Below are 25761 nucleotides of genomic sequence, written 5' to 3'. Positions count from 1 at the left end.
CATACAGGTAGGAGGCTGAGAAGTCCTAACATTGGCAGTCGGGTAGTGGAAGACTTAGGGACCCTATATTGTAGTTCTACTTTGAAAACCAGCAGGCTCAAGACCCAAGAAAAATAAATTTTTCAGTTTAAATCTGAAGGCGGAAAATGACTGATGTTCCAACTCAATCAGTCGAGCAAGAGGCACTCTCTCTTTTTTGGTCTTTCTGTTCTACTCAAGTCATCAATGATTGGATGAGGCCCACCCACACTAGGAAGAAAAATCGGCTTTATTCTGTCTATGGATTCAAACATTAATTTCAATACCCTCACAGACACACCCAGAAGAATGTATTTTTATATATATACACATACATACTATATATAGTATATATAGCTATATACTTATATTGCTTACAAAAATTAGAGATATTTGCTTACAAAAATGTATATATTGCTTACAAAAATTAGATATTTCAAAAATATGAAGCGATAAAATATCCCCTAATTTTTGTGAGCAGTGTATATATCATGTGTATGTTCTATATATACATATTTATAATTTCTCAATTTAACTATATATCCTATTATATGGATTTGTATCATTGCATTAAAAATACAATAAACATCTGTTTAGCCTGACCAGGCAGTGGCGCAGTGGATAGGGTGTCAGACTGGGATGCAGAGGACCCAGGTTTGAAACCCCGAGGTCACCAGCTTGAGCACAGGCTCATCTGGTTTGAGCAAAGCTCACCAGCTTGAGCCAAGGTCGCTGGCTTGAGCAAGGGGTCATTCGGTCTGCTGTAGCCCCTGGTCAAGGCACATATGAGAAAGCAATCAATGAATAACTAAGGTGCTGCAATGAGGAATTGATGCTTCTCACCTCTCTCCCTTCCTGCCTGTCTGTCCCTATCTGTCCTTCTGTCTATCTCTGTCTCTGTCACACACAAAAAAAATCTGCTTATTGTTTAGCAAATACCTGGCACTCTACTAAGTGTTTTACATATATGATCTATTTCTCAAAACAATCCCAAAGGATAAATATTTTCATGATTTCAATTTTATAGAGGTAGAAACTAAGTCTGAAAAAAGGAAAATAAATTTCCCCATCACAAAACATGTAAATCATATGCAAAACTAGATTCTAGGTCTATTTGACACTAAAGCTCTGTATTGCTTACTCTATTTTGCACAACATACTGGAAAATCATGATATTCTGAAAATATGAATTTTATACAAAATCTGAATATTTAAATATAATAGTCCTGTTTTAAGGAACATTCTTCCTGTCTTAGAAGTCACTTTGCAAGAAAATATCATTAGAAATGCCTCTTCTTAACCTTTTGTACATGTAAAGGAATAGCAATGAGAAGGGGTCATTTCTGTGGTATAAACCTTGAAATACAGAAGGCTGAATTGAACTCATGAACACTAGACCATTGCTTTTCTCTGGGAGAAATAAATATGCCCAATACCAGAGTGGTTAACTTTCATTTCCCTAAATGACTTCTGGGTCAGGCTTCTCCAATCTCCCTATGGAAAGCACAATTAAAGAGATATGCTATGATAAAATAATGGTGATATTAAATGCAATATGATAAATTTACACTAGACCAACATCAGATTACAGCGGGATGAGCCATCTAAAAAGTACATATGACACACCTGAGTTTATGTTGTCTTCCAGACCTTCATGGCTCTTCCATAGTAGAGTTTAAAAAACAAAACAATAAACAGCACATGATCTTTATAATTTTAATGTAATCATGATTCCAGTCACCACATTTTTTATTAAGCCACCTCTTGTAAGTTCACTTTTGAGCTCACAAGATTACATGTTCCATTACTTTATTTACTGTAATTCTCTAGCCCTAGATCCCATCACAACCTATGACAAAACATTTTATAAAAACCAAAGAAGATTTCTACTTATAGGTAGAATGGAGCAATTGGTACCAGATTAGTCTTTCTAATAAAAAATTTAGGCAAAACATATGAACCATATTGTTGTCAGATAAAGAACAAGAGGTAGTATATGACTGCAATCTCAAAAGAAGTTAAACAATAGAAGAGCTCTGTAATTGTCTAGTATTCATTCCTGGGCACATTTTTCAGACCACAGCATGATGATCATACACAAAGAGACAAAGATCAGAAGTTTGGGCCATGAAGGTAGGTGAATTTTGCAGGGCATGATTCCAGAAAGAAAAGAACTCCAGTAACCTAGGTAGGGCTCCATTGAGTCTTTGAATAAATGCTAATCAGAGCATGTAGAGGATAAAACTCTATAAAGCCAAGTGAAAGCACTACCATAAAAATAATAATTATGGGGGCAGCAGGGCTATGACCAAAATATTTCTGGGGCTCATGCTACTGAGAGATTTTGAGCTCTGACAGAGTAGAGATTACTGAATAGCTAAAGCATTCAGTCAAGATTGCAGAAAGACCAAACCTTGAGAGCAGAGCTTCTTTGAATCTTGAGCAAAGGCTAATCTAGATTAATCCTATTCAAGGCTTTAAAGGAGGCTGCTCTACATATAAACTAACTTCCTGTCTGAATGATAGAATACTTTTCAAAGAAAAATAACAATATCCAGATACTCAACAACATAGAAATCATAATACCTGACACACAATCAAAACATACTAGACTTGTGTAAAATCAGGAGAAAATAATCTATAACTAGAAGAATAAAAAATTAAAAGCCAGGACAACTAGACCATAGATGGAACTGGCAGACTGGGGCTTTAAAACAGGCTATTACAATTACACTCAAGAATGTAAAGGAAAAAATAAATATGATGGAGAAACAAATGAAATATCTCAATAGAGAAATAGAAATAAAAAACATATCCAAATGGAAATTATAGACTTAAATAATATAAATAAAAAATAATATCTGAAATAAAATGTATATATATGCATTAGCTTAAAAGTTAATAGATACTATAGAACAGGGGTCCCCAAACTTTTTACACAGGGGGCCAGTTCACTGTCCCTCAGACCGTTGGAGGGCCGGACTATAAAAAAAACTATGAACAAATCCCTATGCACACTGCACATATCTTATTTTAAAGTAAAAAAACAAAACGGGCCTGACCTGTGGTGGCACAGTGGATAAAACGTCGACCTGGAAATGCTGAGGTTGCCAGTTCGAAACCCTGGGCTTGCCCGGTCAAGGCACATATGGGAATTGATGCTTCCAGCTCCTCCCCCTGTCTCTCTCTCCTCTCTGTCTCTCTCTGTCTCTCTCTCTATCCTCTCTAAAATGAATAAATAAAAATAAATAAATAAAAATTATAAAAAAAAAACAAAACAAAAAGGGGAACAAATACAATATTTAAAATAAAGAACAAGTAAATTTAAATCAAAAAACTGACCATATTTCAATGGGAACTATTGGTTTGCTTTTGGCTAATGAGATGGTCAATGTGCTCCTCTCAATGACCACCAATGAAAGAGGTGCTTCTTCCAGAAGTGCGGCAGGGGCTGGATAAATGGCCTCAGGGGGCCGCATGCGGCCCACGGGACGTAGTTTGGGGACCCCTGCTATAGAAGAAAAAGCTCAGTGAACTTGAAGACAGAGTAATGGAAACTATTTAAACTTCACAAACTAGAAAAAAAAAGAAACATTTTCTAACTCACTTTTGTGGTCAACATAACCCTGATACTAAATCCAGACAAGATCATTACAAGAAAACAAAATTACAGACTAGTATTTCTCATGAACTTGTATAAAGTTTTTCTAACAATATATTACTAAATTAAATCCGGCAGTATTTATTAAGAGTAATATATAATAACTCAGTGAAGTTAATTCTAGAGATGTAGGGTTTGATAAACATTCAAAAATATACCAAAGTTGTACACCACACTAACAAAATTGAAAGAAAAATTAGAAACCATCCCAATAGATGCAGAAAAATATTGAAAATGATTCAACATTCATTTTTTATTTAAAATCTCTATGAACTATATGCAAACTATAATTAAGGGAACTTCTCAACCCGATAAGAGGCACTTATGCAAACCTGCAGCTAACTTCATATTTAATGGTGAAGGACTGAATGCTTTCTATTTAGGCTCAAGAATTTTAAAACTGGAATTTCACTTCTCATCACTTTTATTCAGCATTTACTAGCGATTTAAGCAAATTCAATAAGATAGAAACATGAATATATGGCATATAGATTTAAAGGAAAAGTGAAATGTTTAATTCACAACTGATAATGTGTATAAGAAACTAACTAATCTATATAAACACTACTAGAACTCAGAAAATTTAGCAGAGTTCTAGGACACAAGACTAATACATAATTTAGATTATAATTCTAAGTATTTTAAAAATTGGAATTAAGACTCCTTGGCCAGTACGACTCCTTAGTGGAGAGCGGGGACACAGAGCTGCTTCTATCGGTTTCCCCCGCCAAGCCTCCTAGGTCAGTATCAGGCCTTGTTTTTCGCAGGGTTCCGTCATGGCGTCCCCGGGGAAATTTCTCCTGAAAGAAGAAAGAGGAAAAGGAGAAGAACATCCAGGTGGTGGTGAGATGCAGACCCCTTAGTTTGGCAAGAGTGAAAAGCAACTGCTCATTCTATAGTAGAGGGTGAGCATGTGAAAAAAGAAGTTAGTGTACGGACTGGAGGATTGGCTGACAAGAGCTCAAGGAAAACATTTACTTTTGATATGATATTTGGAGCATCTACTAAACAAATAAAAGTTTATCGAAGTGTTGTTTGTCCAATTTTGGATAAAGTTTTTATGGGCTATAATTGCACTATTTTTGCATATGGCCAAACTGGCACTGGAAAAACCTTTACAATGGAAGGTGAAAGGTCACCTAATGAACAATATACTTGGGAGGAGGAGCCTTTGGCTGGTATAATTCCACGTACTCTTCATCAAATTTTTGAGAAACTAGCCTGACCTGTGGTGGCCCAGTGGATAAAGTGTCGACCTGGAACGCTGAGGTCGCCGGTTCAAAACCCCGGGCTTGCCTGGTCAAGGCACATATGGGAGTTGATGCTTCCTGCTTTTTCCCCCTTCTCTCTCTCCTCCCTCTCTAAAAATGAATAAATAAAAACATTAAAAAAATTTTTTTTTGAGAAACTTACTGATAGTGGTACTGAATTTTCAGTCAAAGTGTCTCTGCTGGAAATCTATACTGAAGAACTTTTTGATCTCCTTAGTCCATCTTCTAATGTTTCTGAGAGACTACAGATGTTTGATGATCCCCGAAACAAGAGGGGAGTGATAATCAAAGGTTTAGAAGAAATTACAGTACACAACAAAGATGAAGTTTATCAAATTTTGGAGAAGGGAGTAGCAAAAAGGAAAACTGCAGCAACATTAATGAATGCATACTCTAGTCGTTCCCACTCAGTTTTCTCTGTTACAATACATATGAAGAAACTATAGTTGATGGAGAAAAGCGGAAAGTTGAACTTGGTTATCTTGCAGGAAGTGAAAACATTGGCCATTCTGGAGCAGTTGACAAAGAGAGCTCAGGAAGCTGGAAATATCAATCAATCCCTATTGACTTTGGGAAGGGTTACTACTGCTCTTGTAGAAAGAACAACTCATGTTCCTTACCAAGAATCTAAACTAACCAGAATCCTCCAGGATTCTCTTGGGGGACACACAAGAACATCTATAATTGCAACAATTTCTCCTGTATCTCTCAATTTTGAAGAAACTCTGAATACATTGGTTTATGCTCATAGAGCACAGAACATACTGAATAAGCTTGAAGTTAACCAGAAACTGACCAAAAAGCTTTTTTATATATAAAGCTTTGGTATATACAGAAGAGATAAAGCGTCTGAAACGAGATCTTCCTGTAGCCTGTGAAAAAAATGGGATGTACATTTCTGAAGAAAGTTATAGGTTATTGATAGGTACGTGAATTCCAAACTGCCCTCTTGATGTTCCACTTATCTGTCAGACCTCACTCTTACTGGACTATCACCCCTGAGACAGAGGAATTCCAAGAAGCTGACAAGCTGCCCCAAGGAGAAGCATTCCGGACATACCAGGACTTTTAATTCAACACCCACTTACTCGAAATTCTTCCTTGCTCTATATAATTTGTCCCCCTAGCTTGTACTGGTGCCCAGCAGGGTTCCTTTCTTCCTTTCAATACAGCCTGTTACTCTTGGGGGAAAATAAAAATGGAATTAAAACTTAAATAAAGAATACTATTTATCTTAGAAGCAAAATCCATGAAATAAAAACGGATAACTTTAACAAAATATGTGCTATATTTGCACACTGAAAACTATAAAACTCTGCTGAAAGAACTTAAAGAAGTTCTAAATAGATTTCATAGATTAGAAGTCAAAATATTGTCACGATGTCTTTTCTCCACAAATTCTTCTATGGATTCAATGCAATCTCAAACAAAAATCATATCACACATATTGTAGAAATTGACTAGCTGTGTCAAAAACTTATATGAAAATGCAAGTGACCTAATGTGACTAAGTTCATCTTGAGAAAGAACAAATTTGGAAGATTTGTGCTTGATAATGTTTTAGGTCAATTATAAATCTGCATCATTCTAGGCAATGTGGTATTGCATAAAGAAACACAAATAGATTGGCCCTGGCCGGTTGGCTCAGCGGTAGAGCGTCGGCCTAGCGTGCGGAGGACCCGGGTTCAATTCCCGGCCAGGGCACACAGGAGAAGCGCCCATTTGCTTCTCCACCCCTCCGTCGTGCTTTCCTCTCTGTCTCTCTCTTCCCCTCCCACAGCCGAGGCTCCATTGGAGCAAAGATGGCCCAGGCGCTGGGGATGGCTCTGTGGCCTCTGCCTCAGGCGCTAGAGTGGCTCTGGTCGCAACATGGCGACGCCCAGGATGGGCAGAGCATCGCCCCCTGGTGGGCAGAGCGTCACCCCATGGTGGGCGTGCCGGGTAGATCCCGGTCGGGCACATGCGGGAGTCTGTCTGACTGTCTCTCCCTGTTTCCAGCTTCAGAAAAATGAAAAGAAAAAAAAAAAAAAAGAAACACAAATAGATTGATGGAAGACAATGGTGATTTCAGAAATAGACCCACCAGTGTTTGTTCAAAGTAATACAATGCAGAAGAAAAAAAAACCATTCCAAACATAGTCCAAAACAACTGCGTAGCTATATGGAAAGATAGAGACACAGAGCAACAGACAAGAGAGACAGATTGCATCTCATCCTCTACATCACAGTATACAAACATTAAATTCTAGATGGCTTATAGTTCACCATAATGTTATATCTATAAAACTGTAGAAAAAAGCATAGGAGATTAACAAGTAGGTAATGATTTCTTACACAGAGCATAGCAATCATTAACTATAATTAAGAAAAACTGGCAAATCTAATTTATCAAATTAAAAACTGCTCATTAAGGAACATTGTTAAGAAAAAGAAAAGTAATCACATATTGGGAAAAGTACTTGTTTTACACATATATGACAAAGGATTTGTCTAGAATAAACAATTTAGAAAAGTCAATATAAAAAGATAAAATATTAGATTTTTAAAATGTGTAGAAAACCTTAATAGGCACTTCACAAATGAAGATATATAAATGTATAATAAGAGCATGGAAAAGCACTCGACATTATTTCTTATCAGGGAAATGTAAAATGAAATTTCCATGAGACTATACACCCACTAAAAGAGTTAAAGTTAAAAATACTGATAGCACCAAGCGTTGGTTGATAAAAATGTTGAGCAACCAGATCTCTTAAACATTTTTGGTGGAAATGTGTAATTGTTCAAACACTTTGGAAACAAGTCTGGCAATTTCCCATGAAGTTAAACATGCATCCATTCTATGACCCAACAGTAGTTTGTACTCTTCTAAAAGAAATATGTCTATCAAAACCTGTTACAGGCCCTGGTCAATTGGCTCAGTGGTAGAGCGTTGGCCAGCATGTGGATATTCCAGGATTTATTCCCCAGCAGGGCACAAAGGAGAAGGAACCATCTGCTTCTCCACCCCCCCCACTACTCTTCTCTCTCCCTTTCTCCTCTCTCTTCTCCTTCTGCAGCCATGGCTTGATTGGGTAGAGCGAGGTGGCCTCAGGTGCTGAGGATGGCTCCGTAGACTCTGCCTCAGCAGCTAAAAAAAGAAAAGAAAAAAGGCTCAGTAGCTGAGCAATGGAGCAATGCCCTAGATCGGCAGAGCATCACCCCCTAATGGGCTTGCCAGGTGGATCCTGGTCAGGGCACATGCAGGGGTCTGTCTCTCTGCCTGTTTGCAAACAAAACAAAAACCTTGTACAAGAATGTGCATAGCAACTTTAGCCATAATAGCTAAAAGCTAAAAACAATCCAAATGCCCATCAGTGTAAAAACCAGTTAAAAGTATACTGTTTTATCCACACAAGGGAATAATATGTAGCAATAAAAAGAAACCACTAATACATGAAGCAAGATGGACAAATCTAAGAAAAAGGATATTGAGTGATAGAATAAGACACAAAAGAATATACAATATCATGTACAAGAAATATTAAAATAGGCAAGATGACTCTGGTCAAAGAAATCCGATGAGTAGTTGTATTTGAAGCAGGATGGGGATTTACAGGGAAGGAAAATTTTCCAGGGTAATAAAAATGTTCTATACCTGATAGAGGCATGGGATATGCAGATGCTTTAATGTGTCAAAACTTATAAAACTGCACTCTTTTAAATCAGTGCATTTCATTGTATATAAATCACACCTCAATCAAATATTCTTGACAAAAACAAGCCAATGGAGAGCATAATGTCTGGTACATAGTAGGGACTCAATAAATATGCATTGGATGATATTTCCAGGAAGAATTCCAGGTCGTGATTTATTCCCTGTGAAGAAGTGCAGCCAATATTGAGGAAACAACTCAAAAAGAATGTCAGTTGCATCATCTTTGTTCACAATGGATATCAAAATTATTTTCACAATATTGATTACTGTTTCTAGTGAAACTAAAACAGACAGATTTGTTCAATCTATGAGAGATTTAGGTAGTGTTAAAGTGGCTCCTTGGGAAAGAAGAAGCCTAGCAAACACAGATATCTCAGTCTGACCTCTACCTTGATCAAACCCAAGCCAAAGACTGTGGTTGAATCCTTTAAAGTCCATTTGGCAGACAGGAACTGTCAGTAACAGTCACACTTAGCAGAAATTCATTAACCTGCGGACCTTTCCCATTTGAGGAAATATTTTCTCAGTCTATTCAAAGCATATTCATTTCTCTAAAAACAACCTCACATGCATTTCCTCCTTGAAGTCGTTTTAAGCTTTGCAGCCTAAAATGATCTCTACATCTTTTAGATCTTATGGCAATTTCCTATTGCCTCTATTATAAAACCCATCACCTTCCACTTTATATTACAGCAATTTGGGTACCTGTTTTATCCCCTCTAGGATTGCAAACTGCTTTAGAGAAGAGAGATTGCTAACCATTTTGTATTTTCACGGAACATACCACACTATAGTTTTCTACCCACATATTTGCCAAAAACATCCACAAATAAATGGAAGGACAAAGAAATGTTTTGATCAATGATGAGAGAAAAAAATCTCATAATTACAAAGAGTAAAAAGCTGATTTTGTATGGTAGTTTTTCAGTAATCTTTCTGTTTGTTTTTCAAAGGTATTTATTGAAAACTATCATTTGGCAGACATTGTTCTTGTGGAGCAGTATGGGTAATTGTCAAATAAAACACAGACCTTGTCACTAAAAGATCACAAATGGGAAAAGGAAATGGACTATTTATATAAGTACACAATTAATTACATAAGTAAATTATAAAGCACTGTATTAAGAGCTGCAATGGAAGAAAGTTCAGGAGAGAGTGGTAACAAACAAAAAAAGTAATCATATCACATGGAAGTTTGGAAACTTTCTGGGGAAAATTTCAGATACCTTCATAGAATAGTAACTACAACTGACTATAAAGAGCAAAGTCGGTTACGTGCAAGTCCTTTAGTCCTCTCATCAACCATATTGGTATTACTGTTATTCCTATTTTACAGATAAAAAAACTGAGGTGATGAAATAAAGTATTTTGCACAAGGCCATTACAGTTAATGATGAGATCAGAATTCAGCTATAGAAAGCTTACATCCCAAGCCTATATCCTCAGTCACAGTGATCTAGGTCTTGAAAAATAAATGGGCATTGCATCTGGTCCACATGGCTCATATGTGTGAGGATGTTCATGATAAAGTTAGAGTGGTTATATCAGTCAAGGTTCTTCATTGCTTCACTCAAGTTGAAGTAATACATCTTGCTACCTTATGCAGCAGCAGAAAATTTACCAGAAAGAAATGAGGATTTCTCAGAGTATCCAAGAAAGTATTGAATAGTCAAATTTCAGGAAGGAAAAAACTGTCAGATTAATGGGTCTTAAGAGCTGCAGATAATGAATCTTCTCTCTTTGCATTTTTTAAATTTCAAATCATGTAAATTCCTAGATCAATCAACTGCAGACAAGTGCAGGGTCATTTTATACCAGGGCCACCACCTGTATAATTATAGGGGAGTACCATTTACATTATAAACTATATAAAGGCAATGTGGAAGATGTCACTTGAAGTTGCACAATATTTACACTCACAGGGCAGTTTCAATAGTAGTCATGTGACTGGTGGGATGTGACAATTTCCAAAAGAAAGGGAAGATCTGAACAGAAACAAAGCAAGACAATACAATGAATATATACCTCAGGTATTTGGGACAGGGACTATATTCAATATTCTCAGATATAAATGAGTCTTAGGTATTTTATAGCATCAAAACTTAAGGCATCTTTTTCTTTTTGGTCCCTGCATGTAAATACTATGCACCATAGTGTTCTGACAAATAAAGCCCCATTGTGTGTGTATGTGTGTGTTGTGTGTGTGTGTGTGTGTGTGTGAGAGAGAGAGAGAGAGAGAGAGAGAGAGAGAGAGAGAGAAAGAGAGACAGACAGAGAGAGAGAGAGAGAGAAAGAAAGAGTGTATTTTGGGTGTTTTTGAAGTAAAAATTAGTTTATACTCATTTTACCTGGATTATAATACAGCACATTTTCCCCAGCTCAACACATTACTTGGAATTGTACTGACCTTTTACATTCTCAGCAATTTGCATTGTGGCACAATGGAGTGTGTAACTAATAAACTAAGTAGTCAATGATTTGAATCAAATTCAAGATAGGAGCTCTGTATCCAAAGACGAGTCTAGATGAAGACGTTCTCTTGCATTAACAGTGTCAATAGTTTTTAGGTGCTTCATCTGCTATGTCTCTGTGGGAAAAGGGAGAATGCACAGAGAAAATAAAATAATATTATACTATCATGTATTTATTAAACACTATGTACTGGATATAGATTACTTACTTACTCTTCTCACTGACATATAGGTTATGTCCCCCCTTATTGTAGAAATGTGAAAACAAGCTGAGAGTGGTCAGTAATTTAGAGTAGCATTGTTAGAAAATGGCACATGTGAAACTAAACTCTATATCTGAGTATATGCCTTCTGTGGCAGGTCCAGTTGCAAAAGCATGAGATTACTGACCCAGATCCTGGCAGCCACCAGAAGCAGAACTCCAGGTTTATTGACATGTGTAACTCATTCACCAAAATCCAAATCAACAGACACAACTGCCTCCTTTCAAACTCAACATTTCCTTCACTTTAAGGACATATTGTATTATTGATGTTCAATCAATCCCAACTTAGTAGGAAAATTGAGGTTATTTGGTAAGCTCAGTTACTAAATGCTGCATTACTTTTTTAAGTGATAGAATTATTATTCACTAATTATAGAATCTCTACCATTTGGTACTTTTTGTCCAGTATACCTGTTGTTACTTTCCTGAGTTTCTCCTTAAGTGGAGGTATAACTGGACTTAATAAGCACTTCCATAAAGAGTGATTTCTTTAATCAGTAATATTTAACTGAACTTGAAAAGAGAGACAAAATCAACACATAGTAGAATAAATCCTATCCAAGGAGTCAAGAAGCTCTACCCATATTGTTGATTTATCAGTGACTTATAAGCTAAAGCTCTACAAATAATGCAATCACTCAGGGCTTCTCTTTCCTCATCTACCAATTAAAACACATGTTCTAATCTGTAAAAGAGCAAAAACTTCAATGAGTTGATGTCTGTGCAAGGGCTTTTGCTTAATACAAAACACATTGCTATGCTTTATCTTGACAGACATTTTAAAAGAATCCACTAATTCTTCACATTTTTAAAGTGGGAAAATCAGGAAATAAGAGGATAAAAACAGAAGACACATTTTTCAAGGGGTTGGTAGAGAAATTAGAGGCTGAGGAGGGACTTAAGGGCCAAATAACAAAATGGGATTTGTGTTGAGGCAGGCTAGCTGTGTGAGGCACCAACTGTCCAAGACAAAGATAAAACTCAAGAACCCACCAACTTCAACTAATAATCCCTAGGATTACATATCCCCAAATGCAAAGATTCCACTAGACTCAACTCTCTATTGGCCTTTGTCACAATTTTGCATACTAGATAATATTTGGTAAAATCCTCCCTGACTTCCTTCCTTCAGTGTAGCTCTCTAGAAGGTGAAGCAACATTGAGGGGAGGGAGGGAATGTGTTATTCTAAAGAATCAGAGGTCAGAGGCAAAAAGCTCTTCTTCTACTAATAGAGCTCCTAACTGAGGACTCACACATTCCTTTGAGATTTTGTTTTATGTAAATGTTCCCACCTCCTGGAGCATCCTCCCTTGTGACTTTGTTAGAAAGGCCATTTATTTCCAGGTTTCATTTAGAGAAAACATTTGTTCATTCAGGGAAAAAGAAAAACTCATTCCCTGGGGTGCACTGACATTGATGAGAAATAAAGCCAGAGCCCAACAATGGTGTGAGACCAGAAAATGCCAGCAAAGTAGAATGAACACCACAAGATGTTTCAGCTGTACACAAAGGAAGGGGTGGCACCCAGTGAGAAAGTAAACCACCCAGAGCAAAGTTCCCTTTAAGGGTGTATCTCTGGAAAGGTAGCTCAGAGGGCCTTCAGAGCCAAACTTTGGGTCCAGCTATTTCGTGAAGGAGGGTTAAGTCTGTCTGAAACAGCGTCAGCTGGTTGGAAAACTTTTTGACCTTCATTGGATCGTCAGTCATTCTTTTGCTTGAGTGGCTGAATGAAGAGTGTGTCATTCTGTCATAGCAAAAATCTGGAGAAGGGAAAAAAAATAAATCGATCCTCTCCATCTCAGAAAGGCTTAGTTTCATTGGCATCTAACTGACACAAACACTCTTCACTGGGTTTCTGTTTGCTGATAGTAATTAAATATTTCTGTCTTTGACTTCACAGCCAAATGCCCTGGTTGATGAGTAGGACAATACTCTGTACCCTTAAAGAATGGGATTGGACTTATGCTCACTTTAAATGCCTCTGATTACAGACAGGTACTGGCCTGGGTTCTCTTTTTCTTTCAAAATTTATTCTATTCACCAAATGCTAGACACTATTAAAATGAAATTTAAAACAACAGTAAAATCTACAATGCACATTACATTGACATTTGTAGTCCTTCCTGTCCTGGCTTTTAATTGGAGCCCATACATATATAAATCTGGATTGCAGATGAATAATTAAAGCAATTTATGAACTTACATGTTTTCAGCTATTTATTAAAACATTAAAAATGCATTTAAAAGGGAGAGAAAAATAGGGTGACACTAAGGCAAGAAAGAGATTTGGGTGACATTACCTAGCATCATTTTCTCACAATGATCCAACATGATACCTTAATTGCTTTATATTTTTTGTTTGCCTACTTGCTTCTCTTTGCATCCCACCAACTCCCTAAAGTTAGACGGTTTTGAAATGGCACTGTCATTGACCACAGCATGTCCTCCACAATAATGGCAGGATGTGGATTTCTCTCTACCTTCAGAAAAGAGTGAATAGCAATTGTCCTGCGTGGCTTTCAATAACTAGTAAGATTAACCCCAGAGAAACCTCTTGTAGCTGGGACATTGATTGTTCTTTCTCATCTGGGCCAAAGTCTATTTGAGGAGTCTCAGCACCATCTCTAAAAGGGAAGGGGATGAGGTGGAGGTCAGGAGTTACGCAGCCTCATTTTCTTCTTTAGAATTCCTGTGCTCAGGATGGGACTCTTCACACAGTCTAGGAGGGAATTGGGGGCATTACCTAGAGACTTTAGACCCTAAAAATGATTTATTTAGAGGGTTATATATACTTTAGAGAGTTTTGCTTTTTATTTCTTGCTGAAACTTACCTAAAATTACTTTAGGGCTCCTTTCTGCTTTGCTACAATGGACCAGATCACAGTCTTCCTACTTTATTTAAGAAACCAAAGGTCTGAAACTAAGCAGTTAGAAATGAAAGACAATCTGACAAATACTAGATGCTAGATAAACAGAATTAAGGTTACCCATGTCTCAAAATGAGCCTTTTTTTTGTTCCCTTTTTCCTTTTGTATTCCTGATTTATACCATTTGAAAAACTCCATTTTTGTTGAAAATATGTGAATTAGGTTCCTGGAACAGCCAAAGTGGTCCAAGATCATCTTTATTGTCAATATTCAAATAACAACTATTTATGTGGAAACTATATATTATTATTTTTGAGTTCTTATTTAACTTCAGTAGTTAGAGCAGTGTAAATCAATAATATAAGCACACATGATGCAAGCCATTGGGATTTGAGCTGAACCTGAAAGAAATTAGTATAAGAAGAAAAGGAAGGAGACACAGATGCAGTCCTTTCCCTTGCCTTAGGTAGCCACACACTTAAATTATTTGGCTACAACCTTACTTCTTCCCTGCTGTCATCATAATAGATTTGTATTTATCAGACTAACTTTTATTCAGATCCTTGGTTCTACATATTGCATCTTATCTCTGATCTTCAACACAATCCTAAAAGTCAATATTCATCAACCTAGGTTACCAAACATGAGACATATCTTGGAATTAATTCATTTTGCCTTAAAGTCAGTGGAATTTCAATGCACCATGCTGCTTCTATGTGATTAATAATAAGGCATTGGAAGTAAACACTGTGTTTAAAGAATGCTAAGAACTCTATGGTGGCTAGATTGAGCATATATGTTGGGGAGTGAATTATATTTGAATAGATTGATTTGGGTCAGTTAAGGAAGGTCCCAAAACATGACAAGTGTATTTTGGAAGCTACAAAGAAACATTCAAGAAGGGACTGTTTATGTAGGATACTGACATCATAAAGAATATAAGTATTTTCACTACAACTTTTACTTTTTGTGTAAAGGCTCCTATAAAAAGCCAATAATATAATCGGTATTGTTCATTTTATGAAAGAACAATAGAATTCAGTTACAAATCCATTTGCTGAACTAATTAAAAATTAAATCAGAAGCCATGATCAGTTCTATTCATGAACTAGACTTCGATGATCAATTTTGATGCTAGAGGCAAGATTTAAACCTAACTTCCTGTTGTTTCTAGACATTCACTGAACAATTATATGTTAAGTCCTCATTATTTGTAACAAATATCTATTGAGCATCAGCTATTTGCAGCAAATATATATATTGAACACACGCTATAAAAAGAACCAATTTGGTGCTCTGTAGATACAAAAAGTTTACAATAACGCCTCCCTTTCATAATACTTAAAATCTTTCTAGAGATTTGACTTAATCATTTGAAAGCTGTATTAATAATAAAAGAGCAATAACAGTTCACTAGTAAAAATATAGGAAATATATGAGTATTCAGCAAGTAATGGCTCAGATAGTATTAAGTAATTCAACTCCTTTAACAAATTACTTCCCAAGTGTAAAGGCAAGTATCTATACACCTGTTAAGAATGTCAAAATGTTAACTGCATAAGTTATGCAAATTTATTTGCGAATCAGTGTGTAGAGTGTTTCTTACTAAAATATTACAATTGCACAAAACCAGATCTGAAAAATTAGACATCAGCTTGGTGAGCTCCAACTGAAGAGAATGTTAAACTTTTGTTTAGGCAATGACTGTAACCATTAGATCACAAAGGAAATGATTCATGGAAGTGAAAGAGATGACCTAGATGACCCTAACCCCATCCTAAATCAAGAACAATCATATTCAATGAAGTCAACCCCAAGGCCTCATGTAGAAGGCTTCTTATTGTTCTATCCTCTCTCTAACTTTACATTTTTCTAAGGTTCATATTTTTCATTTATTGAGAGTCCTTCTGATATTTCTGCTTCTGGTTTCCCTTTTGGGTTCAGTGTAACCATTTTGATTAAAACCACCCCTTCCTGGATCTCAGGTGTGTGAATTTAAAAAATAGGGGAGGGGGTTTCTACGGAAAGTAACTTCAGAGGGTGATTTGATCATTTATTAATAGTCATGACCCCGGCATAGAACTTTTTAGTATAAGGTTTATCTTTGCCTTAAGCAATCCTTGTTTATTATTTCTGCACATCTAGGCTAATGCAACCTTGAAATAAACCTTAATCACCCTCAAAAAAGCATATAATCTTGTTAACTACCCTGAAATCTAATCCCCACCTTGCTTTCTCCTATATCCATGTAATTTTCCTTATGTTTCCTCCTTAATTTCAAATGCAGAAAAGAAACTTCAAACTGCTATTCTCTGGAGTATTCAAAATCTTGCTCCAAGAATATATGGTCAGTTTAGTTCAAATAAATTGTTATAAAAATCCTCTAGAGGTTTGGACATGTCTTTTGTCAATGAGTGTTTCCATTACATTTGCCTGTGTAAGCCAGTTTATCCTGCATCCAGGCAGAAAAGTCATCTCTGTTCTCATGGTGAAGCAGTTACTTTACCAAAGAAAGCATCTCACCAATAAAGAGATGCAGAAACACTCCTGGCCACCTCTTTCATTTGTGTAGGTAGGCAGGTTGGTAGATAGATAGATAGATGATCCTACTAACTCACATACTGTCTCAAACCTAGGTTTAGTTCTACATATTGAATGAGAAGGTGGCTGTGTACCATGTGGAGAATTAGAGGCATATCCACATCCCTAAATGATCTGCAGAAGTATAGTTTTCTGTGGCATAAGTGCCTGCATTAATCGCCCTTGCATAAGACACACATTGAAATGCAAATGATCTCCCTGTAGAATGACATCCGTGTGTATCAGCAACTTCAATTATTGGTTGACATAAAACCTATAGTTAGATTTATTCTATAAATTAGAGAAATTTTAACAAGATTGAGGATTAGAAAAGCTATAGCTGGGATGGAAAGAGCTTATTTTAAAGATTTACATTCAGGATCGAGAAGGGTTCATAGACTATCCTATGGGTATTTGGGAAGTGAGGCATTTTTAAAAGAATTTAGGACTGTAACAACTCAACTTTTTTATTTTTTATTTTAATTCCACAATCTGGATTTCATAGCACTTAGAGACAGTAGAGTAACTGAGCCCCTTCCATTTATTTGCCCTCCTAAAAGATTTTTTTTTCTTTTAGATTTCTGGATGTTAGATATTTTTCCATCATTAACACCATTAATAAGATCCAGCAAGTCTCATCAATGCAGACGGAACTCAATGAAAACCATTGACTTTGCTATGGATGAATGTTGGTTAAAGGATTCAGATCTAAGTCTGCCTTTTTTATTTTAATTCATTATGTAAATCCTGAAACATTTCTTCAGATATAGTCAAACTCATCTTTATGATGTAATCTATATGATAATGCCATGAAAATCCCATCAAACATTTTATCCTGTTTCATTCTTTGATGATTTATTTACAAACTTGATGGTACCTACCCAGCCAGAGGACATTTCTTTTCAGACATCAGAATACAGTCATTTTCAAGGTGGTTGAATTATAAGTCTCTACTACCTGTCAGCTGACAAAAAGTGTGACTATATATGTGTATGCTAGTAAAAGTATATACAAGCAAAGAGGTTAGCATAATTATTTATTCACCAATAATTTATTGGACTAATTTTTGCATAGCACTGACCTACAGAATGTACTTTACTGTTAATGGAAGAGAGAGAGGCTTAATGACATTCTCCATTTTCTTTGTTCCAAGCACTTTAGAAAAATCCTTTTAATTTAAGAATCTTAGCAACCATATAAAATTAAAATGATCCCAGATTTTTTTTTTTAATAAGGAGACCAAGGCTTAGTGAGATTAAGTAACTTGCACCAAAGCCACAAGGTTCATAGTACTGGAGCTGGAATTCAAACCAGGTTTGTGATCCTAAAGGCAGCACTGGACACACCACTATAGTTGCCCTTTAAATAGCTCTCTTACCACACCATGGTTCCATTTCTCTGCACAGACTTAGAGCCACCTATGAAATGATGAAGATGAAGAAGTGATGAGTGGTCTGCTGTAGCCTCATCCTTCCTGTCTTTGTTTCTCACATGAACTTTATCAACCAGAAGTACCCTAGGTAGTCCCAGACCACCCAGGTTTCCAAGCTATTGTCATGAAAGAGGAATTGGTCAGCAAGCACTGTCAAAAGAGAGATTTGGCCCTGGCTGGCCAGTTTGGTGGGTAGAATGTTGGCCCGATGTATGGACATCCCAGATTTGGTCCCTAGACAGTGCACACAGGATAAGTGACAATCTGCTTTTCTCCCCCTCTCTCTCTCACCCTTATCTTCCTCTTCCCTTCCCATAGCCAGTGGATTGATTGATTCAAACATCTGCCCTGAGCCTCAGGTGCTAAAAATAGCTCAGTTGATTTGAACATCAGCCCAAGACAGGGGTTGCCTGGTGGATCCCAGTCAGGGCAAATGCAAGAGTCTATCTTCCCTCCTTTCACTTAAAAAAAAAGTGATATTTAATAACTTCGTCCTATAAATAGACATAGTGTTTAGATTTCTTTGGAGGCACTTAAAACTGTAGTCTTCCTTCTACCCTCCAGCACTGTACCCTGGTTAAACTTTCAGCCATGGCATGAGTGTCTGAATCCCATTTTATTACTCTTCCAATTTACACCTCTTCTTCTTTTACTGAGGTTATGCCAGAAACTTTAGCCTGTATAGCTAGGATAAATACGTCATCCTTCTTCATGTTAGTCCCTCAAAATGGAATAGTGCTTCTCACATAACCTTTCAAAACCATCAGGTAAAACTGTTGCTTTCCTCTATACTGCCGAACGTATACCCTTCTCATTCTGACTGGTAGGCATGAATTGGGTTGCAATTTTCTTAGACTTATCAAGATTTAAGAACCAAATCCTAGGAGAGTCCAGTTTCCACACTTCTAGCTATGAAATTCAGTGATCATGTCATGACTGAAAGAATTCTTGCAACCTTGAGATGTTTATGTCTGATTATATTACTCATCAAGCAGAAAAATTTACTTTGCAAAACTATGTTTCCTGTGGATAGAGCACATCTGTCTTGTTTACTGGTATACCTTGAAAACCACTTAATAAAGCATGGCACATAATAAGTGTTCAATAAATATTTGATTAATTTGAATCAGTGTTAGAAGGCTGAATGAATGAATGAATGAATGAATAAGTTACATGACTGTTGGCTGGACTATGCTGTTCTTTTCCCTCACCATACATACATTATTTCAAAGATAAGGATAACAACGCTAAACTACTCTTTAAAATCAGGGTTTTGTTAAATCACATCACACCAGTCTATCTCCTAGGACTCCTGGACCAAATACCTATAGAGAGATCTGTAAGCTAGGAGAGTTTTAGCCAACTTAGATAAAATATTATGGCCTTCTCTTCTGAGAATGTGAGTTTATGTGTAACAACATATTTATAGAAGTGACATTCAATCACACGTTTGTTTAATCTCAGTTCTAATTGTTTGTCTTTCTCCATTTAAAGTCCTCATCCATTTGCCCCAGCTTAATTTTCACTTTTAAAACCTGATGAGATTCTAGCTAAAAGTGGCATGGTCATAGGCCAGAGTATATATATCCATAAGAAACAGTATTACTAAGAATACAACTTGGGTTTTTACAATAGTGAATCAGAGTTTCAATGACTTAAAAGTTTTCTTAAAATGTGTACTATGTGCCTAAATTTTTTTTTGACATTTATAAAGAAAGTTATTGTATGCCTGAGCTCTTTGGTTATCCGGCTACTAGAGAATATGATGCAGAGAACACTTACTACAAGGAAAATGTTCTTTTATAGCATCCTTTAGTATGCATTATAGCTGTAAATGAAATGGAAGCCAAGATTCCAAAATATATTAGTTTCCTAAAGTTATTACTCAACCATATTTGACATAAGGAGAAATGATAGGTGAAGTATACACAGTCCTTGTTAAACCCTGGGTTTAATGATTTTTTTTTTCAGGACAGTCATATAAAATGGGGTCATTAAAAATATACTGCCATTCCAGCAGCATAAAAAATGCATACAATAAGTTCACACAATGCATACCGATAATGACTCAACAAAATAAATGGCAAGATGAAACCAGCAGTGCTCACACTGTGTTTAAACTAACCTTTAGGCATTTGGGGATTTTTATTGGTAACAGTTTGGTGGCAAAATGTTCAGTGTAAAAGAACAGTTTAAAAGCTAATAGAAAAAAATCTGGCATTAATAACGTGGTAGATTATAGTGAGGACAACAGTGAGGTTACTGCAGAGAGCAATGTATCTAGATAATTAAACTTAAACCATTTTGGTCCAACAGCAGTGCAAGATATGCCTGCTGGAAACATAAGAGGTCCCATATGCAAAGCTGATTCCGCAAATAAAAAGTTGGCTTCCCAGTGACACCAGTAGATTGAAATGGAGAGCTGAACAACATAAAGGGAACCAATTGCTATCATCCTTTTCTAGTTTTATTTTTCTTTAATTTCAAAATTATTATCATTTTAATTTTAAACTATGATGATAAATACATTAATTCTTTCTTAATTTAATCTTTTTTTAGAGTTATGAACAAACAATGTAAATGTATAAAAAACTTTGGGGAGTCACACCACAAGGAGCTATAAATAGAATTAATCATAGTTTGAAATTAAAGTTTAAACCCTGGTGCAGTGACTTCTTCCAGATACCTGTGAAGAGCCCAGTAACAACTTTAGGTCTCGGTTTGTCAGTATGCATGACAGTGAAGCAAATGATAATCATGATCTTGTGATGCAGGGTGATTAATTGTGATTAGATCTTATCACATCTAAATGATTTTGTTGGCAGTCTTACATATATGTTTCTTAGAAGTCTACTGCTGTCTGAAATTGATTCTGACAACTACTATAAAAGAAAAGACAAAAAAAGAATTATAGGGTTTTAATGACCAAACCATAACAGGAATGAATATGGCTTAAATCAATGCTCAGAATACTATCCCAGATGTTTAGATATTAATGTAAAAGACAGCACTTAAAACTACTGCATTGATGATGTGCAAGAATAATGACTGTGGGGTCATCCTATTTATTTTATTACATTTGTCCTTTTAAACTGGTTTTTATTTAACTTTTTTTGTTTTGCTTTGTTTTTGTCTTTTTATTATTTTAACCTTGCCTAATACTAGGTGAAAGACATACTGTGTTGAACACATTTTAAATTCTGGGAACCTAAATTCCAAGATGGCAGCAGAGTAGGCAGATGCACAGACTCCCAGCTCACACCACCAAACTGGATTACAAATTAATTTAGGAACAATCAGCATCAAAAACAAACTCTGGACTACAAGAGCAGCTCTCAAAAACCAAGGAGCAAAGAAAAAGCCACACCGAGCCTGGTAGGGAGTGCTGAGGAGCAATGGGTCTCTCCTGCTTACAGGAACTGAGTGAAATAAGTAAATCAGAAAAAACTAAGAACTATATAATTCCATACACAGGTGGGACATAAAAATGAGACTCAGAGACATGGACAAGAGTGTGGTGGTTACTAGGGGGTACGGGGAGGAAAGAAGGAAAGGGAGGGTGGGGAGAGGGGAGAGGCACAAAGAAAACCAGATAGAAGGTGATCGAAGACAATTTGACTTTGGGTGATGGGTATGCAACATAATCAAATGTCAAAGTAATCTGGAGATGTTTTCTCTGAACATATGAACCCTGATTTATCAATGTCACCCCATTAAAATTAATAAAAAATAATAAAATAAAATAAAGTCTGGGAACCTAGAACTTCATAGTTAAGGAAACCAGAATACATATATTAATAAAATAAATATAAGGAATATATATAAATAAAATATATAAAATAAAAAATATATAAATTAAATAAAAATAACATATATGTTTTAATAGGTAAATACAATTTATTCCTCAAAAAAATTAGTAATTGTTTAAAATCTAATTTCTCATATAAGCTATAAGGGTCATGAAAACCAGAAGGGGCTATTGCACTTCCTTTTTTAAGTTTTTTCAATTATAGTTTACATTCAATATTATTTTGCATTAGTTTCAGGTGTACAGCACAGTTATTAGACAATCATATACTTTACTCAGTGGTACCCCAATATCCCAGTACCCACTGGCACCATACAGTTATTATAATATTATAGACTATATTCCCTATGCTGTACTTCATATCTCCATGATAATTTTGTAACTACCAATCTATATTTCTTAATCCCTTCACCTTTTTCACCCAGTCTGCCAACCTCCAACCCTCTGGCAACCATCAGTCTGTTCTCTGTACCTGAGTCTTTTTCTGTTTAAGAGCAAGTATTTTGTGATTCAAGTTTTTTTTATTATTTATTTTTTACATTTTATTTATTCATTTTTTTAGAGAGAGGAGACAGAGAGAGAGAGAGAGAGAGAGAGAGAGAGGAAAGAGATAGAAAGAACAGAGGGAGGAGCAGGAAGCATCAACTCCCATATGTGCCTTAACCAGGCAAGCCTGGGGTTTCGAACCGGCGACCTCAGCGTTCCAGGTCGACGTTTTTACCCACTGTGCCACCACAGGTCAGGTATGATTCAAGTTTGTCTACATATGCTTCCAAAATCCTGAGTTCAAAAGTTGTCAGACTCAATAATTCCTCATAGCTGAAGATCGCATGGAACTGTCCTTCTGTGCTATGCACATTTAATGTTTCACTTAGTAATCACAACAGCCTTCTGATGCTGCAGATATTTAATATTTCACTTAGTAATCACAACAGCCTTCTGATGCTGCAGATGCCGAGTCCCTGTGAGCTGACAGAAAAATCAAAGCCTGGGTTACTCAGGAAATGTGTTTACCTAGAAAGCAGAGGTCTTGAACACTAATCATCTGCATGGTTGAATTAAACACAGTCAGCTGTCAAGACATAAGGGAAAGTGTGAATTTAGGTAATCAGTCTGTGTTACATTTTTACAACATAGCTATGAAAAAATTTCAAATAGAGAAAGATGAAAACAGGATTCAAACTTTTGGACCCCAGATCCACTACAGCACCCCCACAACACACACAGTCATCAGCAAACCTGGACCATTCCAGGAGGAGGCAGAAGCTATGGCTTCACTTTATTTAACATATGACCCTAAATTCAGATTTGTGATGTTAACTGTCAATACCTTTATACATAGAGTTACCAGCAAGAAAAAAAGTGTTTTGGATGCCTGGGTGTTATTTTCAAATAAACTAAGTTATTTTACATCCTAGAAGTTCTCTCCAAAGAACCAATAAACAGGAAAACAAAAAAAGAAGAGAAGGAGGAGGAGGAGAAAGGGATGGAGGAAGGGACAGAGGAAGAACATCTCCCAGTCCCCTCTATGTTCCTGACCTTACAGTCACAGTCTTAGCACCATGGCCTCTGTAGATTCAATTCCACCGGAGTTTGCTTTTTAACGCAAGAGACTCAGAAAGTGTTATGCTTGTCGAAGATGGCAAAAATGGGTAAAGATCACATCTCGATACCATTTTCCTTCTTTATTCTTGTCCTCTGCCTTTGCTTTCTTAAAGCAAGAGCTATCTGAAGGGGGGGGTAGGGGCAACTGCTAGATGGGAGAAGAAAAAAAAAGTAGTCTGACTGTAGCTTAGCTTTGTGAATTCAAGATGTGTGTGTGTTTGAAAAATGAAGGTGCATATGTTAGCGTAGCTCCAGGGCACCGGCTTCCCTAGTGTTAGCATAGCTGACACACTGACAGTTTATATGGAATTTATGTGCCTATTTCCTCTGCTTTTTATGGGAAAACATGTTGTTACCTTACAGCTGCCCACATCACATGCTGCCAATCCGCCTCTGAGCCACAGAGCACCTTGCTCAAGGAAACGTACATACATCAAGAGCTTATGTATTTTTTACAATGTTGTAAGGGGAAAATAATAAAATATGGGTTATTGTGTACACCATTCCATGGCTTAATTTTTTTTTATTTCACTGATTTAATTGACTGACCATTTTTATTGCCCTTTTCCCCCACCTCATCTTGCCATTTTAATTGTTTATGTGTTTGTGTACAATTGGATCACATCTGGAAGAGGGTGGGAGCTGTAACCACAACTTAAAAGCCAATTGTAGAGCTTTAAAAGTAAATAAAGCATTTAAGCTGCCACATCAGTGGGAAGATATATGCAGATGTAAACAGAAGGAAATGTACGTTTTTAAAGTAAAATGTTTCAAAATCGGCTCTTCTTTTCAATCACCTGCAGGAGCATTGGCTTTCTTGTGCTCTCTGGTGGATAGAAGGCAAATACACAAGGAAACAGGACAGGGGTCTCATTCTGCCTCTTCCCATGGGCTATAAGGGCTCTACACGGTGGGCGCAGGTGTCCTCACCTGAGCACACCTGAGCGGTACACCCTCTTGCCCACATTCCCAGGGCCTCCCATCAGCCACACTGATAGCCTCCTTGTGGCATTGTCACATTTCTTCCCATTCTTTCAATGAGATGATAGGAGAAACAAATAGTTTATAGTAATTTATGTTTCTCAGAGTTATCAACACGAGGAAATATAACCTTATTATTATAAATCGATCTTTAACTGGGCAGTGAAGAAATATAATTTAACTAGAGAGAGAAAATGGGGACAGGTTCAAAAATCCAAAGCGTGGGAGGTACCTTACTTTTTGCAATACACAGAACTGGCTCTGGACCCCTCAAAAGGCAGAAAACAGAAAAATGATTCAGCGTTCATCCTGTTGAGCTCCCCTCCAACTCATCTGTTCTATGTTTTGGGTTACCTCTGCTTACGGGCATATTACTAAGCGAAAAAAATGTGAGGGAGGTTTTCTCTTCAAGGAGAAAGATAAAAAGAAAATGTTTGTGGACTTAGCCTCTAATGGGTAGATTGGACACTGAATGATGTAAATTATTCTCTCACTTCTCTAGTGTGAGTGTGTGTGTGTGTGTGTGTATAGATACAGTTTAAACACCCCTGTTTGAAAATCTTGCTACAGTCAGTGCCCAGTAGGTTTTTATTTGGCCGATTCATTGAAGAAGTAGAGATTTCAGCTCCAGATAATGTACTCCACTACTGGTCTACCTTTTGAAAGAGATACTGTCTCAAGAAAGAAAAGCTATCACCTAAGATGCTGGCACAAGAAGCAGCACCTCACAGTGGTGAGAGGCAGATGATCTGCTCCTGTTGAAATATGCTCACTGATACTCCCTTTCCTCTCAAGATGCCTAGCGAATTAGGACAAAATCAATGTCCTTTAGTGTTTGTTCTTCTTTCGGTAAAGCTCTATCCCCCAAAATGACATATCACCTTCCTTTCGTACTTTGAACCACAACTAAGATAAGGCAAAACTAATTAGTGTGTGTGTGTGTGTGTGTGTGTGTGTGTGTATGAAGAATAATCTGCAATAAGGTATTTTCTTGAATTAAGTTGTCCATTTTCTGAAATGCCTTTGTGTCCAGCCCACGCTGGCTTTGGCCCCCTCTAACTCCTAACGTGCCTCCACATGGCAGAAGCTCTCTTTAACCCTGCT

The 25761-nt window shown here is 36.7% G+C and overlaps 1 pseudogene; it reads left to right on the top strand.

The window, feature by feature from the left end:
* Positions 1 to 25761, top strand: part of LOC136315038 (kinesin-like protein KIF11) — a 66309-nt pseudogene that overhangs the window by 6167 nt on the left and 34381 nt on the right.

Source organism: Saccopteryx bilineata, chromosome 11, assembly GCF_036850765.1.
Source record: "Saccopteryx bilineata isolate mSacBil1 chromosome 11, mSacBil1_pri_phased_curated, whole genome shotgun sequence".
NCBI lineage: Eukaryota > Metazoa > Chordata > Mammalia > Chiroptera > Emballonuridae > Saccopteryx > Saccopteryx bilineata.
The sequence above is the reverse complement of the archived record's forward strand: the minus strand, read 5'-3'. Positions and strand labels throughout refer to the sequence as shown.